The following is a 6,000-nucleotide window of genomic DNA, read 5'->3' as shown; positions in this document are numbered from 1 at the left end:
GAGAGATTCTGACAAAGGCTCATCAAGGTAAGTTCTCGATAAATCCAGGGTTTACCAAAATATATCAAGACTTAAAACATATATTTTGGTAGTCGAAAATGAAGAAAGATGTAGCAGCGTTCATATCGAAATGCCTCACCTGCCAGAAGATTAAGATCGAACATCAAAAGCCATCAAAAACTCTCCAGCCCCTTGATGTACCACAGTGGAAATGTGAAGTGATCACCATGGATTTTGTCTCAGGACTGCCGAGAACTGCGTCAGGATATGATGCGATATGAGTAGTTGTGGATAGATTGACCAAATCTGCACACTTCTTACCTATCCGAATGGACTACTCCCTAGAAAGGTTAGCACAACTCTACATCCGGGAGTTAGTGACATTACATAGTGTACCCTCTAGTATTGTGTCAGACAGAAATCCGCGGTTCACTTTGAGGTTTTGGAGGGTGTTTTCAGAAGGCGTTTGGGACCAGCTTGCACATCAGCATTGCATACCACCCTCAAATCGACAATCAATCAAAACGCACCATCCAAATTTTAGAAGATATGTTGAGATCCTGTGCTTTGGATCAAAAGGGCAGTTAGAATATGTACTTGCCACTAGTAGAGTTTGCCTATAACAATAATTATTATGCAAATATCGAGATAGTACCGTATGAAGCACTCTATGAGTGCAAGTGACAATCGTCTCAATACCAGTATGAAGGAGGAGAATCCAATGTTTTGGGACCGAAACTAGTTCAAAAAATCACATTATAGATTAAGAAAATTCGTGATAAGATTCTGACACCACAAAACTGACAGAAGAGCTATGCCAATAAGAGAAGAAAGCCCCTTATAATTCGAGGAGAGTGACCACGTCTTCCTTAAAGTTATACCCACCACTGGAGTAGGTCGCAGTCTTAAGACCAAAAGTAAAACCCTAGATATATAGGACCTTTTCAGATCCTCAAGAGAGTTGGTCCAGTAGTATACCAGATAGCTCTTCCCCCATATCTGTCAAACCTTCATAATGTATTTCATGTCTCCTAACTTAGAAAGTACGATCCTGACGAGAATCATGTTGTAGAGTCTGAGACAATACAGTTACGAAATGACTTGACATTTCGAGCACCACCAGTAAGAATAATTGAATGGAGTATCAAGCAGTTAAGAGGAAAGACTATTCCCCTAATAAAGATAGCGTGAGAACGAGATGATATTGAAGAACACACGTAAAAATTAGAAACTAACATGAGAATATATTTTTTACATTCAGGTAACTAAACTTTGAAGGTAATTTTTTTAATGAGAGTAGAATGTAAGAACCTGATTCTCTATGAAATAATTTCTTGAAAATTCTATGACTCCGATGAGCTTCTACAGCGCAGAATTTGGTGCTTGAGGTATTTCGGGATGAAAAAGTATGAGGAGCCAATGTAATTGCTATACAATATATACAATGGGGATATTTTTGTAATTAAAATCAAATGATAATTAATATAATTAATTATTATTTATTTCAAATTTCAAATTCAACCCAAATAAGGATTTCATAATGCAAAACTAAAAACTGCCAACCCTCTCCCCTATTTGCATGTATTTGCTTCTCCGGCATTCTCATCTCTCAACGGTGCCGCCCCGCAAACCGCAACAGCCGCCATCACGCATAGCCTCAGGAGACGCTATCGTGCGCACTGCGAATACCCGAGCATCACCGTCGCACAGGTTGCATCGTTCGCGCAACCCTAAACCTGCCAGTCGGAAAAGCCCCTCCCCCAGCCGGCGACGTTTTACCCTCCGACGTCTTCTTCGTTCCCCTCTTGGACTACAAAAGGTCAGTATAAAGTTATTATTCTACTCTATAGATTATGTTTGTGTGACACCTAGGGTTCAGATGTTCTTTGATTTTGGAAACCGAGCACCATGAAAACTGAGCTCAGCACTGCAAGAAAGGGTTTTGCAGCAAGAATTTTTTGCTCTTCTGCTAAGCCTAGATCAATCAGGGCTCAAGCTTCTTCTAGTTTTTCTTCTATTGCTGATTCATGCCTTTGATTTGTTTGGTTTATTAGATATATTCTGAGATTTCTATAAAGTTAATTAATGATATGTGAACTATGAAATGGTTGATTTTGATTTGCATATATACATGTATATTTGTTATATGTGATTTTCATTTTCATAGCTAGACTGCTTACTTGATATCTGATTTTGGTGTTGAATTGCAACAAAGTTTTTCTATTTAGACCCTTCTTGTCTATGTGAATGTATACTCATTTAGGAATATTTGAGAGATTTCCTTACTAGGACTCATTTCTTTAATTTGCTTCTTAATTAATTCTAGCAGAATGTTAGATCAATGATTATGGTCAACCGAAAAATATAATTTGACTATGTAATTTTTTCAAGTACAATTAGGCATTTTACAAAATCATGTTGTGTTAATATATAGTATTATCCAATATAGCTGCTTTTTGTTACATCTCTTGATTTGATAGGTCTTAATATCATAATATGCAGAATTTGCATATTGTGAAGAAGTTTATGCCCTCAAAAAATTTTCTTACTGAAGTTGCATTGCAAATATATCCATGTGCTTTGTTTTGATACTGGTTTGATAATAGGTTCTCTCAAAAATGGAGGTGCACTTGTTTACAAGGCATGGCAGTATGGTGATGGTGTTGTTTCTCTTGGTTTCCTGCTCTTGGATTCCAATAGAAGTATGTATGTTGAACTGATTTAGATTTTAGACCATGGTTGATTTGCTTTTTTCTTTTCTTTATGCACTTATTATGCAACAGTATGTTTCTTTTTAACATACCTGGTTGTGACATGCAAACTTGATGTTCTAAGATAAAAATGAGTAATTTATATCTGAAATGGGAATGAATGACAATGGAGATTCTTTGTTGGGTGTTTGTCATAGGAGTATTGAGCTAAAAGTGCAGCTTTGTGATGAAAGTGTTGTAAATTGTTAAAGATAATAAATGAATCTAAGTGGATGTCTGTACTTCTGCAGTTATTAAGTATTATTGTATTTGAAAATGTAATGAGATTCTTTTGTACTTCTTGATAGAATAAATTCATGTCTCTTTTATTCCTGTACTTGAGAACACTATAATAGCCTAAAACAGCAACACAATCTAAGAGTTAATACTATTGAGAGATCCCATTCAACCCCACATTGCATCTTCATATATGAAAATCATAGAACAGCATAAGTGTGTTCTTCAACATGGATTGCAAGCTGAAATATTATTTTCTCTATGTTCTTTGATGCAGCTTTCAAGAAGCTACAATTCCTTAAAATATGTGGCAGAGGATTAACTGATGGAGGTGTAAAACACATAAAAGAGATGACCTCTCTTACACAGCTTAACCTGTCCCAGAATTGCAACTTGACGGATAAAACTTTGAAATTGTTATCTGGTATTTTCTGCATATCTTTATGATTTAATACCTTTCAATCTATTTTGTTGTCTCATTTGGTATATTTTCATCTAAATACAGGAATGACTGCGTTGAGGTCACTTAATGTTTCAAATACAGGAGGCTACCAGTGGAAATGTTACCGTTTCTTCTTCAAGTCCAAGAGCTTTGAGAATTTGGGTGTTGTTTACTTTGAATTATGTCATTGGAAGATCAGTAAAAGCCACAGCCACCTTTTGGCCACAATAGACATAGTCTAATCAGTAAAATAGTCCGAATGTTTATTTTACTAAGACGGATTGAGAGCTCAATAACAAGTTGCATAGGGATTGAGATACATCATGTACTATACTTTAAGCCATTTAAACTAAGACGGATGTTCATTTTACTATAATTACGGATGGTTCTATCCATTTAAGTAATCTGTGAGCAACTAAAATGTGCTCAAGTATTCAACAAACTCACAATCCATAGAGCAAATGATGCAAAAAAATCAATTACTTAGCACAAAAAAAATAGGAATTGCTAGAATGAAAATCATCCATTCGGATACGTAGTAAAGTAATCATCCATGTTGAATTATTATTGTACTAACTAAGTCAAAATTTGACAAAACTTTGAATGAAAACGAAGTAAACCAGCAACAGCAGCAACAAAAATCTGTTCAATAGAGGCCAATTTTGCACAATCCAACCTTGACGTACAGAAGCAGAACAATCAAGTAACGTATCAAAATTTATTAAATAAACATCTCGTTAAAAAAAATCAGACATCAACCGATTTAATCATCCATTACTCCATACATTACGCATTTTTAATTGAAAGAAAAACCATAATCAAACAAGCAGTCATTCGACTGCTTACTAAGCCACCCATTAAACACGTAAAAATATCTATCATGAAGAACAATCAGCGAATACATGTATAACACCCATAAACAAAAAGGATTCCATTAGCATCAGTTTAATTGGTCCAACAGACCAGGTCAATCAGTTACCAACATAACAATCATAAAAAATGTAAACTATTCTCACTCGATTCAACAAAATGACAGCCCCATAACTCAATGTTTACAGCCAGAGACAGAAACGCGAATAGATATTAAATTAGCCACCAATTTCACTTAAAATTAGTATTTGGTATCTCATATCAGAAGCCAATTTTCATATCATACATGGATTATTTTACTTAAAAAAACCATGAAAGAATGAAAAAAAAAACAACCAATTCAATTAAAAGAAAAACCAACAATCTTATTACCTACTACATTTTCCATCCAATTAAAGGGGCCAAAAAAATCTATCATGAACACCAAACATCCAAAACCTAGCTAAAGTAACCATCTAATTACATGGGAAAAAAATCTATCATTATCACCGAACATCCAATACCCTACTAAAGTAACCATCCAATTATGGTCAAGAATAAGAAGCCAGTGATCAGCTGGTTTACGTAACATCGCATCCAAAGATCCCCACCGGGCGGGAAAATAAAATTATATTTAAACTAGCTTAACAACCTTATTTCACCTTTCCCGCTCCAAAGTTATATCAATTGCAACGATCTTAAACAAGAACTAATTTCACATGCTCGAACATACTAAAATTCCATATACTGCATTTTCACCATGTAAAATCAAGCAAATAAGCAACATACACTCTCTACATTACAAACTGCAAGGTAAAAGATGTTTCATGAAACGAAGAAACTAACCCACTCAACGTGGATGCTCGACGACGATATAGTTCTGTTGTTCGTGTCAGTCCCGGTAAATAGTTCACGTCAGGCGGCGAATCTATTAAATCAGTTGCAACAATCTCAAGCAATAACTAATTTCTCATGCTCCAAAAAACTAAAATTCTATTTATTTCTTTTTCACCATGTAGTTTCAGAAAAATAAACATCTTAAATGCTCTATGAAACAAGTACCAACTGTAGGGAGTAATCATGAAAAGAAAAACTATAATCAAGCATGGATACATGTGAATGTGAAAACCAACAATCTGATTACCTACTGCATTTTCCATCCAATTAAAGGGGCAAAAAAAATCTATCATGAACACCAAACATCCAAAACCCAGCTAAAGTAACCATCCAATTACATGGGGAAAAAAATCTATCATTATCACCGAACATCCAATACCCTACTAAAGTAACCATTCAATTATGGTCAATAATAAGAAGCCAGTGATCAGCTGATTTACGTAACATCGCATCCAAAGGTCCCCACCGGGCAGAAAAATAAAATTATATTTAAACTAGCTTAACAACCTTATTTCACCTTTCCCGCTCAAAAGTTATATCAATTGCAACGATCTCAAACAAGAACTAATTTCACATGCTCGAACATACTAAAATTCCATATACTGCGTTTTCACCATGTAAAATCAAGCAAATAAGCAACATACACTCTTTACATTACAAACTGCAAGGTGAAAGATGTTTCATGAAAGGAAGAAACTAACTAACCCACTCAACGTGGACGTTCGACGACGATATAGTTCTGCTGTTCGTGTTAGTCCCGGTAAATAGTTCACGTCAGGCAGCGAATCTGTTAAATCAATTGTAACAATCTCAAGCAACAGCTAA

Source organism: Arachis hypogaea, chromosome 15, assembly GCF_003086295.3.
Source record: "Arachis hypogaea cultivar Tifrunner chromosome 15, arahy.Tifrunner.gnm2.J5K5, whole genome shotgun sequence".
Lineage (NCBI taxonomy): Eukaryota > Viridiplantae > Streptophyta > Magnoliopsida > Fabales > Fabaceae > Arachis > Arachis hypogaea.
The sequence above is the reverse complement of the archived record's forward strand: the minus strand, read 5'-3'. Positions refer to the sequence as shown.